Source organism: Monodelphis domestica, chromosome 1, assembly GCF_027887165.1.
Source record: "Monodelphis domestica isolate mMonDom1 chromosome 1, mMonDom1.pri, whole genome shotgun sequence".
Taxonomy (NCBI): domain Eukaryota; kingdom Metazoa; phylum Chordata; class Mammalia; order Didelphimorphia; family Didelphidae; genus Monodelphis; species Monodelphis domestica.
Genome location: NC_077227.1, coordinates 134,262,094 through 134,282,627, shown reverse-complemented (window position 1 = coordinate 134,282,627; position 20,534 = coordinate 134,262,094). Strand labels below are relative to the sequence as shown.

Here is a 20,534-nt window from a genome sequence, read left to right as displayed (position 1 = left end):
CAGTGGAAAAAATAAAACTTGAAAAATTGCCAATTAGTTTAACTAAAATTAAGTTTTTTTAAATTAAATATGAAACATGATGCCTTAAATAAAATATAATCATTCTTTAAATGTCAAAACATTGCTTGCTTATGGCTTTCCAAATCCAGGAAAGGTGAGGATCTGGACAATTTTCTAATTAATTAATTAACTTGAATGTTCTAAATACAAAAAAATCATTTCTTTATCAACATCATTATGTAGACTATAAAGATAAGCCAACTCTGTTTCAATTGTACAGACATAGACATAGTAATCACTAAGTTAGAAATAATCAAATATATCAATCCATAAAAGGGCACGTAACACAATAGGTGGTTAATCTTGTTTCTAAGTCTACAAATTAAGTCTAAAACATGCATTTCCACTAAGATATTGGATAACATGAAAATCACTTGGCTTATCACAAGGAACTGCCATTCATATCAACACTAACCAAAACGACCTAAGTGACAAAAGGGTACCAATATCAAAAAGTAATCATTGCTCCTTCAAGAATGTTAATTATGTGTATTCAACTTCAAGAAGCTATCTCATATTCTTTCCCTATTTCATGTTTCATTCTATTTGAATGGATAGAAGTTCAATCTAAATAAAGGCTTTTTACTTCTTCTATTCTGTTCCATTGGCAAACTGATTCAGTAATTTCCTAGATGACCATAAAGCTGAATTTTCCATTCAGTACTGCTTAGAATAGTTAAAATTAGGAATGACTTTCTTTTTCTAAGCTTAAAATAGTCTAAAATAAGTTAACTGATCAGTAAAGTAAGCAATTGTATTATAAGCATTAAGATCACAAAACTGATGGCCATTCCTTGTGTTTTTATATCATTGGGTACTGGCCATTATCTTTTCTTTTTTTTTAATTTGGAAAAGTAGCTTACTTAGAGCACAAAGCCAGAAGTTACTCTCTTGATTTAATTATTGCTTGATACTTCAACTGTACTTGATTCTCTTTGAAATGAAGTATTCAATGAGATTCATGTAAAGTTTATATTTCATGTCATGTGACTATACTAAATTTTTTCCGATTCAAAAAACATTGATGGAGAAAGTACTAAAAATTTCAGGTTACTTAAAGAATTTGTGAATAAAATGTGTTTGTAAGATGGGACTAATATGGTAGATAATTCTGGAACTTTTAGTAAATAATACAAATATTTTAGAGGTAAATATTAAATGGAAGACTACTTTTACGTATGGAAGTACACTTATCTTATATGAAGCCTAAGATGAATAAAAAGCATCAAAAAAAGTCAATTCTATTAAGACATATAAGATCCCATTCAAGTTGTCAAAGTAGGCAATATAAAATTATTTAATATTTAAGAAAAAAATCACACCACCCTTGTAAGGAAAAGAACTTTTGCTAATAATAAATTACTATAGAACTAAGTATAAAATCTGATGACCCTTTTGACCAAACAAACCCAAAAAACATGAATAAATGAAATAAGCCAAATATCTGTAATCTACTAAACAATATATTCCCAAATAAGTAGTTCATATTAGTGTTAAATAACATTCAAGACTTCATGAACAAACTTTTAGATTGCAAATTAAAGATAAAACTTCTATATAAATATATTAAGGATGCTTTAATTATTAAGGTTTTCTAGAATTATAGAATACAAGAAATGGAAGATATACTTTGAAGCTCATATATAACAATAGAATTACAAATAAATGAATTAAAACTCATTCTCTTCTCTAAATAAATGTCAATCCCAACAAAAATTTTATAACTGACTCTATATGGAAACTTAGATACCAAAGTTTGAGAATTAACTGATATTTTCAACATTCTCATGATAATCTTAGTTCTGATTTGCTAGAAAAGTTTGAGCTTTATTTAAATGAAATATTAATATGCCAATAAACCCAAGTTGCCATTCTATTTTCTACAACTAAATTGAACTCCTTTCAAACAATGCTATAACATGAATTGTTTCATGTTCAATCAACCAGAGTATTTTTACATCTTATTTTCAATTAAACTGTTTTAAGCTATCTTATAATATGAATACAAAAGAGATTCCCCACACTAACAAATTATTTCAATCAAGAATCAGATTCCATCAATAATCAAAATTTTCTTCTTGTAACATTATTAATAGCTATCAATAAAATCATTACAGTAAAGTTATCAGAACATTGCTTTGGAAAGATCAAATTCCTAAACAACTCCTCCTAGTCATTTCATTAATTACTTAATGTTCAAACATAAAACAATTTGTTCCATGTAGTTAATTAAGAGAGATCCACACAACTTTCTGCAGTCAAATCCATGTACCTATTATTTATCCTCAAATTAGTCACATATAAAATTTTTGTTGAACAAGGGATAAAATCTACAGATCTGGTGTTTTTTTCTTTCATTTTTGAGATTAAGAAAAAAAGCAAGTACTTCAAACTTACACATTTTTAAAGAGCTAACTTGTGGAAGGTATAAGAGCTCTTACAAAGGAAAGCTATCAACTTTAATCTTAGGTTGTTTTACTTTATTTGATGAAGCTACATTAGGATAACATATTTAAAAATCCAAGAAAAAAATCCAATTCCCAATCTGGGAAAAAAAGATATTTAAAATATGCATGAAATATTTACTTTCATCCATTTAAGGAAATCATGATATAATAATAGTGACAAAGTTAAAAATTACAGAGGAAAATGGCAACACTGGCTCCAGTATTAATGGGTTGCTCCAATATATTAAAATATTTTTAAAACAAAAATAAATACTTAGGTTTGGCATTAAATCCTTTTATATTAAATCAGGCAATTTCTAGAGACCTGACAAATATTCTGGCTAACAAATCGAACCCACATTTATTCTCCATGGGATTAAGATTACTTTGTAAATTATGGCTTACCTTAAATTCTACCTATATTTTTTGGATCTAGTACAGTTTTTGGTTCATTAAGGGCTGTATTTAAAACCCTAAATCTGCCATAATTAAATGAAATATAAAGTGAATGCAGTAATGAATGGCAGATAATTGAAAACATGTTTGAAATTTCCAAATTAATGTAAAATGTGAATTCTTATTTTCTTAAAATCCTGCCATTTACAGATTTATAAACTAAACAAACACTACCTTAAAATAACTTAAGAAAAAACTGAAATATTAATTGGAATACAGATAGTTGATATTTCTAGTTATTAATAGCAGTTATAGAAAGTTTCCTGAAACAATGATATAATATTAAAAACTGGTAAATGGAACATATCTTATGCTTTCATAGTTTAATCAAATCTAGTTTTCAACATTCATGTGATATAATATTGAAGATTTAGCAAACAAAAATATCTCCTATTATTTTCAATGAGTATAATTTCTATTAGAAAAGTCTAAAAAATTAAAAGAGTTTTGGCCTTAAAGTATTAAAGAACATTTTATTTAGTGACTCATTTAAGTATTCTTTTTAACTCAATTCCCATAATCATCCCACAAAAGGAAATGAACAAGAGCCATACAAGGAACCAGATAAAAGAGCTGCAATTGTTTTCATCTTTAAAAGATAACTAACAGAAGACATTGTTATCTTCAAATAATTGAAAACTTTTCATGTGAAAATGATTAAACTTATTCTGTTTAGCCCTGGAGGGTAGACGAATGAATAGAAATTTACAGAAAGGCAAATTTTAACTATGTAAAAGGAAAAATTTCTGAAAACTTAAGAATCATTTACAAATAAAGTACACTGTCTTAAAAGTTCCTTAATCATTGGAAGTCTAAGGAATAAATGCCAAGAATTGAGGATGTTGTAGATAAGGTTAGTGCTTCAAGTATATTTTGGAGCAGGTAACTTGAGGTTCCTTTAAACTAATCCAACAATACAAGCCAGAGCTGTAATTTTCAATATATTCAGATATCATTTGTCTACACTAGATCTCTAACCTTACTATAACCCAACAAATAAACTAATTTATCAGAACTTCATAATTACATATAGGAGCACAAAGAGCAATTAAGAAACTTAAAAATAGTTGTTCTAAGTAAAACACCTGAAATATGTAGGTGATAAAGTAACTAAAACATTAGATAAGGAGTCAAAAAGACCTTAAGTCAAATCTGAAGACATATACTAGATGTATGACCTAGGCAAGCCACTTAACCAAGTCTAATTCAGTTTCCTCATCTATAAAATGGGAATAATAATAGCACCTAACTCCCAAGGTTGTAGTGAGGATTAAATGAGATGGTATCTGTAAAGTACTTTGCCAGCTTTAATGTGCTATAAAAATGCTGGCTCTTATTAGTGACACAGCTATAATTTGAAAATACCTATACATAGGTACTGTAAATTAGTATGGGGCAACTTATTCAAATAAATAGTCCACCTCCAAAATCTGTCTCTACCCACCTGAGTTATCTGTAGATCTATGAATCTACCTGAGTTGTCTTTCAATTCTATAACTTTCCCAAAAAACTGTAGACTGAGAGTAAAAAGTTTATTAAAAATCAAAAAGCTTGGAGGCAGCTAGTTGGCTCAGTGGACAGAAGTGTAGAAAGGTGATCTTAGGTTCAAATCTGGCCTCATATCCTTCTCCTTGCTATGTGACCCTATACAAAGTCACTTAATCCTGTTTAGCTGCCCCCTTATTTACTCTTCTGCCATGGAACTGATACCTAGTATCGATATAGGAAAGTAAGGGTTTTTAAAAAATCAAATAAGCTAGACTGGAAGACTAGAATGATAGCTTGATTCAATCTATTCATCACTAATAAGTTCATGAAAATGTTGAAAGGTTGGTAAGTGTGGAATTTAGTACTGGAAACAATGACTACTGTACACATACAATGTTCATTTTAGAGGCCTACAAGGAAACATTTATTCAATCAATTAGTTGAATCTTGGCTGCTCATCCAGTGATTTACTTAAGAATCTTTTTTAAAAAATATTAATTTTTAAGAGTTTCATGTAGACTTGAAAGACAAGTTCTCAAAGCAGAGAGCAAGGAGATAATGTCAGAGATGTGCTCTGCTAAATAAATTGCTACATTCCCAAATTTTTAACTAATAAAATACTTAAGACTAACTTTTCAATTCAATGAATATGTATTAAGCACCTACAACAACAGATAGACCCTGCCATTAACGAGCTTGTTACAATTGCTTTTTTTAAAAAGCGCATCTCATTGGTTTTTGCTCAAAATAGTTTTTAAATAAAATCTACTTTTCTGGTTAGAAACCATAGCTAAAATATTAAAGCAAAACAAACTTAGAAATACTTTCACTTCTTTATTATTTTTATAAGTTGAAAAGTTTTTATGAAGTTAGAAAACACATTTCTGTAGAGGGAAAGAAAAATATTATCCCATACACAAAATAAGTTCATTTAACTAGTAAATGCCAACATTTGACCCAAATTAAAGCAATGATTTCTAAAAATCACTTACCTGCTAAGATTTTTATGCATACAGAATAATAATAGAATCCAAAATATATAAGATGGCCAAAAAGATTATCTAACTTACTCTGGTCCTTTTTAAGCTCTCAACCTAGGTATTTTATGATCTTTAATAATTTATAATTGTTAAACACTCTAAGGCTCTTAGAATTCTACAATTCAAGGTTTGCACTAAAGGAAAACTTCCTTTGCTCACCTGTATAAATTCTCTAAAAATAAGTTCCTACAACAAAAAGCATAAGATGGCAAATTAAAGAGGGCTGGAGACGGAAGTAGATGGGGCAAGGGGAAGAAGAGGCAGAGTCTATAAACTATATGCTTCCTGTTACACTAGTTTAAATGGCTTTTACTTTTTGTTGGTTTTGTTTTAAAGTACTCAAATACTGTCTAAGGGACAATTCAAACTCCTCTGGTTATTAATTTCTTTTTTTGAAACATTATTAAATGAAATGCTTATATATTCAAATATAAAATTCTTCATTACAAGTGCAATTCATAAATTACCTTCCTGGTGCTACAGATTTATCAAAATTTCTCCATTATTCTGTTAGAATGAGACATGACTCTTAAAGATTACAATACATGATAAAAAATAAATTTAGTTTCTCATGTCGTCCATCTTACTCAATGCTCATTAGAAAATGTGAAAAAGGAATTACAATGGCACATGTAGACATCTGATTAAAAAATAAATACAAGGCCTGGAGGAGATATATTGGTTCAAAGCTGATCTCAAAAAATTCCTAGCTATGTGACCCTAGACAAGTCACCTATCTCCATTGCCTCTTTACTGCTCTTCTGCCTTAGAGCCAATATATAATACTAATTCTAAAAGAGAAGATAAGCATTTAATAAATTCAAAAATATACTCATGTCTACATTGCAAAAGGAAAAAAGCTCAAGCCATAATCACCACTGAAGACTATAATATCCTTACTAAAATAAATTTCCAGAATATTCTAAGATATCTAAATTATTGTAATTGTACAGTAATAATTAAATTCTTACCACATCAAAAATAAAGTTACTTGGGTCTTTTTTCAATTCTTAACATGCACAAAACTAGTAATGACTAACATATAGCACACAACTACAGTTTCTTAAGCATGAGTACATATTGATACTAAGACTTTACATCCTTAAATCACATTGTAAGTTCAAATAACAAAAGGAACTTTAAAAAATGAAATGGCACAACTGTTTACAAAACTATGTTATGTGAAGTATCAGTGATAATCAGTCATTATAAATTTAATTTTTAAATCTGTCACCTCCAAAGACTTCACTAAAGGAAAAAGGATTGAAGAGGATAAAGTTATGATAGAATTTTACCACAGGTAACCCTGAAAAATGATAGCTAATCTTTATATTAAGTACTTTAAAGGTTTGCAAAATACTTTACACTTCTCATTTTATCCTCACAGCAACCTTGAGATGTAGGTCCTATTATCATCTCATATCACTGATGAACTCAAGAAAGATGTCATGGTCTAAGCAACTTCATGGGTTCTGGTGCTATCACTGACTTCAGATGTAAAATTGCGTCTAAATATGAGTCATATTAATTTTTCCTTTCTTTCACTTGCCATTGAAATCAAATTCCAGAAGGGAATATAGAAACTATTTAATTCAACCCCTTCATTTAATAGATGAGTTTAATGAGGTACAATGAAGTTAATAACTTGCCATGGGTCATTCAGGTAATGACACAAGCAGGATCTGAATCTAGGTCTTCTAATTCCAAAGCCAATTATCTTTTTACTGTAAAACACTGCCTCCCTTGGTAGATAGTATGTCTGAGGAAAAAATAATTTTAACTACTTAGAAAAAAAAATTTTTGTCTACAAAAATACTAGATTTCAAAGGGTAAGAATTATTTCCGTTCCATTCTTATTCTTTTCTTATTCATATCTAGAGCATATATAAATATATATATATTACCTAGACAGAGAAATGTGTGTTCATATAGACAAACATAAACTTTCCTCAGTTTTTCATTTAGCTTTTTAAATACTCTTTGCTTTAATTTTAACTACTAATGGAAACACATTTTGATTTCTTCAAAATTATTAAAAGCTACTTAAGCATAACTGTATCTAGTATAGCTGCAATAAAAGACAAAGAAAATGCAAATCAATAATTCACATATGCTTGTAGGATTGTTACACTTTGCTTTTTCAATATCATACTTAATTTTTTTAAGTTTAAAAAGTTTAGAAAAAATTAAATCTGAAAGTACTTTTTCAAGTCAGAATGACTAAAAATGCAAAAAAGATACAATATCATTTTTTGGAAATAAAAAACTATACCCAATTATAACAAAACAAAAAGACTTAACTTTAACAAAATGCTGAATTTAGTTATCTAACCATAACTGCCACACTTTAGAATAAATTTAGACTAAGATTTTCAAGAGATTTTACTTAATTTGAAAAGCAAATGTGCCTTGTTTTACAAATATCTTGCAATTTATAAGACTGAAATTGGACCAGAAGCTGTTATTTTAGCAACTTGCATGGTAAACATAATACAATAAAAAAAGTTCATCTTCTAAAATACAAGTCTAATGGAAATCAATAAAAACCGTATTTGCAATCATGACTTTTGTAAATTTTGTAAACTACATTTTACAATGTTTACAGTTTGAGTTATGAAGAAAAGGTAGAAAATATCACTTCCCTTACCATTCTGAGAAGAAACATTTAATCATTACCCAAATAAAAACCCCAATAAATACAATGTATTTTGATTATGGTTACATCTCAAAAATTTCCAAGATAACTGAATATATATTACCATTAATTCTTTTGAACTCTGAAGAATATAAATTACACTTCAAAAAAAATCTTAATATACCTACCTCATGGGGATGTGGGAAAGTACTTTTTAAACTTAAAAGTAGATAAAACATGAGCTATGGTTAATTTTAAAACATTAATCTATATTCTATTAATTTTCTATACTAGAGATTAATGAGAACCTCTCTCTATTATTATGGATTTTTTTATCCCTAACTGGCTTACATTACAAAAGTAATAATTATTTGCTAACAATTCAATTCAGTCTTTAAAAAAGGACTTAGTAGTTCTAAACAAAATATGATCACAACTTTAGGGATAGAAATATACTTTTAAATAGAAATTATCTAGCATAATAAATCTTTTTTTACAAATGAGAAACTTAAGGACCAGAAATGTTAAATGACTTGTCCAAGGTCATATTTGTCATACATCTGCACTAACTCAGTTCTCCTGTATCCTGGGTTCTTGCCTCTAAATCACATACTTCACTCACTAAAATTAGGGAAAAAAAGAAAGTTTTCAAACAATCTCAAAATAAAGGTCTGTTCCCCTCAGAAAATAGTATGACTAAGTAATGAAGATGTTTTTTAAAAAGCAATTCTGTTATTGACCATGGAGTAATTTTTCTAATAATGGGAAAAAAATTCAAGACAATTTTACATGATTAATAAACTATTATCTAGGCTTATATATCCCAAGTTATAACAAAACACCTTGATTAACAAGTCCAAGTTCTCATTTCTGTAGTATGATGTGCAATTTAAATGATATAATCAGGTGCTACCAGCAGGCGAGAGGCTAAGTCAGAAGAAATGTCAAAGACAATCAATCAGGTGGTTCACAATTTTTTTGAAATTCCAAGAATCACAGAACAAAACACTAGCATTTTTAAAAAGGCTTTATATATTTATTATTACCATGGAATATATGCTAAATGTGTGAAGACCTAAAAAAGTTGTCAGTAACTAACATTAAATTTATATTTAAGTTTTTTAATCATACACAATACATTAATTTCTATTTATATATGACCTAACCAGCCAAGTAAAATGAGGAAATTTAAATTATTTAAAAGCATGGTATTTAAAAAAAACCAACATGTCAAGTATGAACATTACTGTTAAGGGCCAGAACATATTGCCATTACTTAAGTGTCTTCCTCTTCCATTGCCAAATTTTAAGAAAAAGATGAATTAGAACTCAATCCCAATTATTTTACTTATATTGAGGTGTGTGGGAAAAGGTTCTTGTCATAAACTGGTCCTAAATCATTTATATTCTCACAAAATTCCATCTAACTACAATTCAATTGTCACATTTCACTTGTTTTTTTATGAGTAAATGGCATGAATGTTAAGCTTTTGATTCTATGTAAAGCTTCAGTAAAATGTGACTACATTAAGAGTATTTCAATTATCTTCAATAACTGAAGACCACTATCATTTACTCTATGCCTAGTGGAGAGGCTCATCTTCACTCAAAATTTTGTTTGTAAAGACTGTTGTTTTTATTTAAGTGCTGCCTGATTCTATAGGAAAAGCCTGAAATCTTGAGCTCACTTTTAGCAAGCAGGAACCCAAATAATTAACAAAATAATAGCTCTGAACACAACTAAAATGTTTTCAGAAAAAACTTGTTTTCAACACAATCTAGGCTATACTTAAATTTTTAAAAAGCCATAATGCAAAACTTTAAATTATAATACCAGGTAGGTTGGATCTATTCCAAATTGTCATGCCCTAATTATTTTGAGCTTTTTCGTTCATCATTTTCCAAGAGCATCTGAATCTGATTTCCAAATTTGATTCTGTTGATTTTGTAAGAAAAATGAATAATTTCCTTTCCATTATCATCAAATTCAATTTCTAGTACTGTACCCTCTGCAAAATATTTCACTTTCAAAACACTAATGTAAAAATATTCCTGTTGCTTAAAAAAATATTTTCCATTTAGAATCTAAAATCATAATGAGTGAAAATGAAAAAACTAAGATCTATTTTATAATTTAAGCATAGTACTGTTTTTTCCCTGTAGTAGTTGTGGTGGTACGTACACAAAATCTAAAAACTTAAGTAGGAAACAAATAGTACATTTTTAAAATATGCTATGAGGCAACATTAAAGTCTTTAAAAATGTTTATTCAACTATTTTTCTTTTTTTTTAAATTTGCATATCCCATAAAGTTATTATTTCTCTGAAAGAGTTCATTTTAAAAATCAAAATTTTAAATCTGAGAAATTATTTATTGCAGTGATTTAAGTGGCCAACTATTACAAATACAGTACTGAAGAGTATTTTGCTTGGAAGAAGGAATAACTATATAAATGTATGCACAAAATAACTTTTCTAAAAATTAAATGTTTGTACAGTATTTATACAATAGGGAAATTTAAATATATTTCTAAAATTATAAACAAAAAGATTAAAGAGCCTAGTTTATCTTCTATGCCTCTGCCAAAATATGATGTCATGGTATTTACATTTTTGGTTCCAATTCTTCTCACTAAAAGACCATATTCAGGTGTTAAAAAAAATCCATCCACATACCTGCTGCACAAAAAACAAGGCTTTTTCAAAGATGCCTTTTTATCTCAATGGCTACCCCCTTCAGCCATCTTAATCTTCAGAAATGAAGTATGTACCTTTGGGGAAGAAACAGAAGGCATACTTTAAATAAATTCATCGAAGGATAAGATTCTGCATTATTGACTAAGATTAATGCCTTTAAAACATTTTAAGAGTTTCTGGAAAATAGAACAGTCTTTAAAACCCAAAGTCAAAATCCTAAATACATTCTGAAATGCTTAAAACAATCTAAATTGCAGAAAGCTGAACAATTTACTTAATTTCTGAATTATTCTATATATCGACTTGATTTGCTTCAAAATTTAAGTTTAAAAGGCCTTTGAATTTACAGTTTCCTCAAAATAAAAAGATTGGAATGCTTTTAATATACTGTAATTTAACAAGAAATGAATGTGCACTGCATACACATTTATTTCCCTGAAAGAGAAGAGTCAAAAGGTTTGTGGAATCAATTTCTGGGGATTCAAAACCTAGTCACACTAGATCCAATTACTTCCAAAGAGTCCATTATAAAAATATTCACTGATGAATTGAAAAGGTATAAACATGAATAACAGCAGTGAATGAAAATTTAACATGGTTCCCTCCTAAATGTCAAATAAACTAATGTTTAGCAATTCTTACCTCTAATAAGCCTTCAATTTCTTTAGCACCATCAAGCTCAAGTTCACTTTTTCTGTATTTTATCTATAAAGAAAGGGGGAAAAAGAAAGATTTCTTAATGTTTTACGTTTTAAATGACACTTTGGCTAAGTGGGGGAAAGGGGGGGAAGAGGGGAAATAACATTTCCCAAATAAGACCTGTAGCCATGTTAATACTAAGACTCACAAAGGCACCATCTATGTAAGAATTTGTGGTGGATTGATTTCTTAATATTAAATGTTAGGCTTTGTTTTCATTATCTTTAGCTCCAGGGACACACAGGCTGGAGATGGGAAAGGATAGTGCGACCTGAAGAATGTTACAGGCAAGCAGTATTTTTTTTAAAGCCAGATTTATTTCCTCTTACCCTAGCTTATCAGAGTATTCAAAACATGCAGCAAATGCAGCATTAGTTTTCTAAAATTAATGTAGTCTCCATTCCCTTTGTCACCAGAAATTGTTTTCTAATCCTGACCAATAAAAAATAAGCTTAAGAACTGCTGAAGTTAAAATGGCCTCTGCTACTGTAAATTTTAAACCACAAGTTATCTGAGCTCACCACATAGGTTATTAGCTTTGTCCTTTTGAGAAGTTCTAAAACTTGCAGTATCTATGACCTTTATTCAGTTTCCAAACTATATTGTAAAAAATTTTACTTCAGGTGCTTTTTTCAAAGACTTCCCATGTTAGAAACACAGCAAAAAGTCTAGACTTAACATGATAGCAATTAAGCATATTTTAGTAAAGAAGAAGCTCATTTCTTTTTAAAAGCAATTTAGATTGAGAAATACCAATTTTAAACCACTTATATTATTCAAATAAATAAATTACCAAATTGGGAAGTGTTGTATAACTAATTGTACAGCACATTTAGAAAAACCAATTTGTATGAAATTTATAGACAAATATAATAGCAAAGCTATTTGAAGGGAAATAACATCTTGCAACAACCTAAATTAATCTAGGTCTTTGGTATCGAATTCCTTGCTGTACGTTGTTTTTCAGTCAGGTACAACCTTCACAATGTCAGCTTATCCAAGAGAAAATGAGAATATACTATAGAATACATAATGGCATATATACATAATCATTACTTTTGAGTATCAAAATTTTTTCAACAATTCCACCTTTAAAATTATTATGTTTATATAACTCGGCATAGCCATATTTTTAAAACAACATGTACTGTTTGATAGAAGACTAAATGCAACAAATATGGCTCCTCTTCACCCTCAATTACTGAGAAGTCTTACCTAATATTTACACTACAAGTAACTTCAATTTGAGATTCAGTTTGAATCTTCCCTTTTTAAAAAGTTTGTTAATAGTTCCCTGTCAAGTCATATTTTTGAAAAAAATTTCTAATCGAACTTTTAAAACTCCTGCAACTCAGAGAAGTTCTGAATTATACTAATAGTTGTTCTTAAATACTGTGATCTAAATTTCAAGAAGTTCCAGATAATGGCGACTGACAACCTATAAAAGCCATTAAAAACAATCCAGTTAATCACCAAGAGGAAAACAGGATGTCAAATATTTTCACCTTAATGTCAAATAAAAAAAATTTTTAACTGTAGATAGTCGTCTCCGTTTAAGGATATACACATTAGGTTCCCTCTCTAAAGCACAATAATCAAAATTTAAGCCATACGTTTGTCATTAAGCGACTTTATTAAGCATAAAGATATAGAAGTTTGTTTTGAAATAGAAGCATTTCTGAAACATTTTTAAAGCACTGAATTTAAAATTTTATTCTTTAAGACGATTTTTAAAAAAGTATTCCAAAGTATCTTCCAATATATATAATCCTGCAGTCCATTTTCTGAAATGGCTTGGAAAGAGTTAAAAGCCAACACCCCAAAAAAAAACCCCAAGTTTTATTCTTTAAACACAGAAAAGGTTCTACCAATCATTTAAATTAAACTATAGTGGTTACATACCTAATCTTCATAAGGAGAATCCTATAAAAGCCCAATAGTGGAATTTAAAGGGTCCCCTCACAATACAATAAATTTACAAACAGGAGGAACAAGACAATTCTCTTAGCATTTTTCCCCTTTAGGGTAACTATGTATCCAACCTATAAAATCACTCCCACCCCCTTTTACAGATAGAATCCTCAAGGTTTTTTGGGGGGGGATAATTGAAAAGCCCCCACCCCCACAAGTCTGCGGTCTCTGCAGCAATAACCACCAGCTCCCCCCACCCCCATCTCGATCCTTCGTCTACTCTTCTCCTCTCCCTTCCCCCTAGCTCCAAAGCGGAGAGATCCTCCATAACCTCCTGGCAGCAACTGTACCCTACTGGGGCGCCAGAACAAATGCCCCCCCTCCACACTCCAGACCCGAGAGAGGTGGTCGGGCTGGGGGCTGGGGCGAGCAGCCCCTCTGCAAAGCAGAGAGCAAGCAGGGAGCGCCACCAACTCTCGTCCCCTCCTCCCCCCCACCCCGCCTATGAAGCTCAAGGACATTTTGTTTTTCCTCTCAAGGACAAAGGACAATAAAAGGCGCAGAGAAAGGAGACTTACCCGGCCCATGGGCAGCAGGGACCCAGACCCCCGAGCTCTCCTCTTCACGACTGGCCTCCAGCGCCCGACGGGCGACGACCCCCGCCGCGCTTCCCGCGACCAGCCCAGGGCTGAGGGCGCCAGGGACAGAGCCAGCATCTGGCAAGTGCCGCAGCGGCCGCGGCAACCACAACTCCTGCCTATCGCCCCCCCTCCAACCCGATCGCCTTCCCTCCGTGGCCCCCGGAAACCCTTGGAGCGCCGGGGCTCCAAGGACCCTCGCTATTGAACCCCTCCAAGAGTCCCGAGCGGCCCAGGAGCGGCTCCTTGCCGGATCGCCAGCATCCAGCCACCGCAGCCACCGCGGGGGAACGACTGACAGCTCGGGGTGCTGCTGCCTCTCCGGCCATCTTGTGCCGTGTGTGTGGTGTCTCTCTCCCGTCTCCTCTCTCAATGTTACTCCCTCCTCCTCCTCCCCCCCAAAACCCTCCCCCCGCTCCACACACACCACACAACATGGCCCCTTCGCTGCGGCGGCGGCGGCGGCTGCAGCAGCAGCAGCAGCAGCAGCAGTAGGAGCTCCACAGCGCTCCAACCCAACCCTCCCTTCCCCCCCTTCACTTCCATCACTTCCCCCATGCAACCTAACTCGCCCCTAACGCAACGGGGCGCGCACTACCGCGCAGCACCTCCGGCACCTCCCATTGGCTAGGCCTCCTTCCATCTCCCCGCCTTCCCAGCTGCGGCCGCGCGCACGCCCGAAAACGTTCTACACCACCCAACAACAACCCTGCCATTCCCATTGGCTAACTTTGATCCCACCTCCTTCCTGCGAACTGATAGGCTTCTTCTTTTGCCAATTGCTACGTTCCTCAGCTTTGCTTTCTTCTTTGCTTGGCTTTTAGCTCCCTATTGGCTGCTTCTCAAAGCGCTGGGTTCTGAATTGAGGGTCTGCTCTGGGTTGGTCGCTCTAGACTTTCCCCATTACTTCCTTCTTTCCTTTCTGGCTCGTTTCTGCTTTTATATATACGTTTTTTTAATTCTAAAATTAATAACCACCAGTAAAAAAGCATTCAAGCAAACATTTTAAATGAGGTCATACCTATAGCCATAAGCTCCAAAATACTTAAAATGTATATCAAAACTTTAACAAAACAATAAGGAATGAGCCCATTTGTTTCTGCATTCTATTAGTATATTTTCTCCTGTCGTTTTTCTCACTCCTGCTCAAAACTGAATAAGTAGCATTCTTGACCATGATCTCTGGAACCAAAGCCTTTAGAACAATGAAAAAGGAAAACATATGCTATTAGAAATAATAAGTTTAGTTCCCAAAGGGTCTTGAATAACATGTAATCCAACTCCACTGAAGAAGGAAACAAACCCAAGCGTAGTTGTGATTTGTCCGAGGTAATACAGAAAGTAATAGAAGGAACCAAGGAGCATCCTAGGTTCTCTGACACCAAACCCAGCAATTATCCTTTTCAAGAAATCACAAATTTAGCTTTTCAAATTCCCAAATTTGATGCTTTTTACATAACCTCTCTTCAAAGAGGTTTCCTTTTCACAATACTTGAGTAGAATCGGGTTAATACCTTTCCTCTGAAAATACTAAAGACGATATCACATTTTGAGAAAAAAAAATCCAGGTGCTGAAAAGTGACAAGAAAAATAGTCACAGGTGACAGGAAATGATAAAGTTCTACCAAACTACCAAACCACCAGAATTCACTCTCCTCTGACTGAAGGATCCATTTTATGACCTTTGGCATCGATTCTCACCTCTGAAATATTAAAGGCATTCATTCTCCCTTGCAAAATGTTATAATAACATTCTCCAAAATTTTTATATTGACAACTTACTAGTAAAACCCAACCAATATCTCTAGGGAATTGATTTCTATTACCTTCACTTTGCCTGGAGTCAATAAAATCAGCAACACATAATCTTGGTTAATCTGGATTTCATATAATCTCTTAAAGCAATATTTCTCAAGGAGGAGTTAGAGGAAAACTATTCTCAATGAAGGAATTGAGTATAGTTCATGAATACATATGTCTCTCAATGAATATTCAAAGCATTTTTATTTGTCTACAGTTTAACATGCCAATTAGATGATAAACTTGAAAATAAGGGCTACAGATATTGTTTTAATTCTTGTCTCCCCTACAGTCTAACATGGTACGTTGTACATGCTTCAAAACAGCCTGTCATTGGTGTGGGCATTTGCCCCACCAAGCAAATTGCACTCCTACCATTCCTTCATAGACAATGTTTATGAGTTGCTATAATCAAAAAAAATTTACCACTGGTCAGCTTTTTGCCAGTCAATTCAATGCAATAAAATACCTTGGTAGTACAGTGAAAAAAGCATAGGATTTGGAGACAGAAGACTAAGGCTCAAATCCTACCTCTGCTGCTGACTACCTACATGGCCTTGGAGAAGTCATTTGACAGTATTTCTTATCTGTAACATAAAGAAGTTGGATTCAAATGTACCCATTCAGCTCTTAATCTTGGATAATATGCTTTTATGTGACGTTGAAGGTACTAAACTAGTTCTTGAGCTATAAAGGGACAGAATAAAAAGAGTTCCTGTCTACTTGGAGAGTGGTAGAAGTGAATATTATACACACAAATAAATATAATTCAGGGTAATTAGAGTGGGAAGAATTAATAATGAGAACTAAAGAAACAGAATAAAAAGGATCATAGTACAGCCTAAGCCATACCTTGAAAGAAAGCAGGATTCTGACATATTAAGGATAAAGAGAGACAAAGAATATTTCATGAACACACAAAGTTGAGAGTTAGGCTGTCAAAATCAGGAAATAGCTAATCGATCAGTTTTAATGGAATACAGTATATTCAAGGGAAGTAATGTAAAATAAGACTAGAAAAGATGGTTGGGGTCACATTGTGGAGGAATTTCTATGCTAGTCTTGGAAGCTTATATTTTATCCTAAATGCAATAGGCAATTATAGAAGGATAAAATTAGGCTACTCCCTACAGTAATTGAAATAACTAAGTTTAAGGACTGTTAAAATGAGGAGATTTGATTGGTTTATTTTACCTATTTCAATTCCTACATTTGGTAGCAAATACTTAAAGGAGTGATTATGTGATGACCCAGAGGAAAAAAAACCAATGCACAAGACCTACATTCCTAAAAAGATTTATTTAAGGATATTCCCTACAATAAACTTGAGGCTAGAAATATATGCTATAGTTCTCAAAATATGCATACAGATTAGAGTAGTAGGACCCTACAACAATGACCTTCCAACTTTCCTTTTTGTATAAGAAAAGTCTACTCTCTCCTGTGTTTTAGAGTTGTCTCCTCTTTTAGTGTAAATATCAAAGGAATGACCTCTCTATTGATGAGTCTCTTTTCCTACCTTATGGCAAGAAAGGCAAAGATTGCTATGATCTGCCAGGTAGAGGAAATGTGATTGCCCTATCTCTTCCCAGGCTACTCTCTCTTCAAGAACATAGCATCTCTATTCCTTTTGCATTTATTTGATTTGTTTTCTGATATTAGATAAGAAAGATTACTCTCTGAAAGAGGAGTACCCTGGGAACTTTGTGAGTTTGGGTTATCCATCAAAGCCATCAATAATCCCACTGTCAATCAGGGTAGAGATAGTTGCTAGCAATAGAAAATTTACCTAAAAAAATGACGTGGAAAAATTCACATGAGGATGGTGGCAGCTTCAAAAATCAAGACCCTTCATGATGGAAAGAAGTGTAGCTATAGACTTAAAAAAAAAAAAAGATACCTATCCTTACAGAGTCCCAAAAGAATCACACAAATTCATAAGGACTAAACAATGAGCAAAGAATTTATAGGGTCAGGAGTTTAAAGGTACCCTTTGGACCCACATGTGCCTAACTCTCTTTATATATTAAATTGAAACCTAATCTCCTCAGGGAACTTGTGTGTAAGGGAGAGTATCCTTTAGTTTTGAGGGATTGTTTTATAGGAACTGTTCTTACTGTATTTTCTCAGTAAATCCCTCTTCTTAAAAGCTAATAGTTTGACTAGTTAATAATGAGGAACACACCAAAAGTGACTTGGGAGCAACAATAACAAAAAATCTCCACCAGGGTTACTCCTAGAACCCTAAGTCTAATAGTGGCTGACACACTCTGGAGACCTGGCCTGCCAAGTGCAAGTGTAAATTAAAGAATTAGCCCCAGAGGAAGTGCTACAAATGCTAACCCAGATCTAGAGACTAGAGTGAATAAGCTTCTTATCAGCAAAGATCTTATCAAAAGTTAAAAGAATTTAATAACTAGTAGAGCTAGCAAGTAATATCAATTAATTTACATTTCAGAACAAGGAAGAATAGTACTTACAGTTACAAAATTTTCAGAAGCAAATGTATCCTTATACCTATAGGAGGGTCAAAGAGACCACAAACCAGACATTTTTAAATGAATCACTGCAGTCATAGTTTAAGAGGACCTACAGCAAGGATTTTTAGCAAGTGAGTGGCATGAATAGACCTGTTCCCTAGGAAGATTATTTTGGCAGCTGTGTGGAGGATTGGTTCAAGTAGGGAAAGATGAGAAGAGCAATTAGGAAGCTATTACAATAGTACATTGATGACACTGAACTTATCTAGGCTGATCTTCAAATGATAAACATATAGTCCATGAGCATATACTCAAAGCTTCTTCAGTGGAGTAAGATCGGTCAGAACTTCTCCCAACATAGCCTTCAGGAATCTAGACTCACCTCCGTATCATGGTGAAGCATCCTAAAGTCATAGCCATATCTAATTACATTCATCCCAAAGCAGGAAAGAATGGATACAAGAGCCAGAAGCATCCAAGAGGACCATCCACTGTCAGATCTATGCTGTCTCTGGTGGAGAGAGGACTCAATGCCATTCCCTACCTAGGAGGCTTTGGAAGTCCATCTTCCTTCTCTAATGCCAGTGAGCCTAGAAAGAACCTGTCCCAAGGAGTTGGTTAACTAGTGCCTTTCTGAATATACTACAGTTCTGACTCTCTTCATCATGTGGTTAGTGGATTAGAACTAGCTACAGAATGACTAAGGATAGTCCAAAGAATTGTTACAAATGGTTGGGCACTTGTTGAGTGGTGATTCTTTTCATGTGTGCATTGGTCTAGATAACTGCTGAAATCTATTCCAACTCTATGTGTTTATGCTATTCTGTGGCTTAATGATGTTTACAAAAGCAAGAATCTAACTGAAATCTTAAAGGCTCCAAGACCAGCACTCTATTGACTAAGATATGCTATCGTTGTACAGTGCAGGGGCCTGAGGAGTTTTGAAAAAATTGCTGATTATCATTCTTGCTCTCATTTCCTTTTAGACTCTCTTTTCCCTCATACTTGGCATGTGATCTTTTCTAATAAATGTAGAACAAAAGAAAATTATTTTCCATTGTTTTGTGGTATAATGAAGAGAGAATTGGATTTGGAATTAGAGGATCTGAGTTCATTTCTTTACCCTGACACTAAATGACCTTGAGTAGGTTACTGAAAATTTCTGGGTTTCAGTTTTTTATATTATATTATATTTGCAAAATAATGAGACTGATTTAATGACCTCTAAAAGTCCTGCCAACTTTAACATCTATGATTTAGTTCTCATTCTCAACATTAGAAAAGTCTTATTTTTAAAGTCTAGGCAATAATATGGGCCTTTAGATGAGGTGAAGGCAAAAGGAAGGTATCCATGTATTTTGAGCAGTTTAAGGACAGAAACTGAAGTTAAATATAGCCTACCAATCAAAAGGCTCCTCCACCATTTTGCCAACATCTTCTTAATGACATGGAGGGCACAGGTATTTCTTTTCCAAAGATTTTGCCTTTGGGCTATAAGATTATAGAATTTGAGAACTAGAAAGAACCTCTGAAATAATTTTGTCCAAGTTTCTTTACTTTAAAGCTGAGGCAACTTAAAATCAGGAAAGTTAAATGGCAACACGGGTCACACAGCTGTGACTAGAATCCAAGTCATCTAGCTCTTTGCAGATTTTCTTGAAACTTTTCCATAATGGATTAGTCATCCTCTTCAACCTTCTTTTCATTTCCCTGCCTGTTCTTAGTCAATGCAGTTTCCTTTAGAAATCCTGTAGAACCAGGGGCAGTTGGGCAGCTCAGTGGATTGAGAGCCAGGCCTATAGATGGGAGGTCCGGCTCAGGGATGGAGAACTAGGCCCAGAGACAGAAAGTCCTGGGTTCAAATCTGGTCTCAGACATTTCCCAGCTGTGTGATCCTGGGCAAGTCACTTGACCCCCATTGCCTATCCCTTACCATTTTTCTGACTTGGAACCAATACACAGTATTGATTCCAAAGACAGAAGGTAAGGGTTTAAAAAATATATACTGTAGAACCATTCCTTCTCTATTTCTCCTGTTTTCTTGCTTTGTCATTTGTGAACCCCTAATTATTATCTGTCTTCCATTTTTCTCCATCACCACTTTAATGGAATATTGTCCCTTACTTCTTTCAGAGTTACTTTTGTAATCAGGTGCTATACTTATGGATTCATTAATCTTTCTA

At 33.1% G+C, this 20,534-nt stretch overlaps 1 protein-coding gene across 6 annotated transcripts in view; it reads right to left on the bottom strand.

The window, feature by feature from the left end:
• Positions 1-20,534, bottom strand: part of CHD2 (chromodomain helicase DNA binding protein 2) — a 191,946-nt gene that overhangs the window by 133,950 nt on the left and 37,462 nt on the right. For 3 of the 6 annotated variants that reach the window (XR_008913859.1, XM_007479399.2, XM_056806870.1), the window contains exons 1-3: positions 14,012-14,149; positions 11,466-11,528; positions 10,803-10,897 (exon numbers count right to left, since the gene is read on the bottom strand). The gene's annotated coding sequence lies outside the window, so the exon portion shown is untranslated. Of the gene's footprint in view, positions 1-10,802; positions 10,898-11,465; positions 11,529-13,424; positions 13,903-14,011; positions 14,150-20,534 lie in introns of those variants that run through there. The other 3 variants (XM_007479400.3, XM_007479402.3, XM_007479401.3) reach the window with 2 other exon arrangements.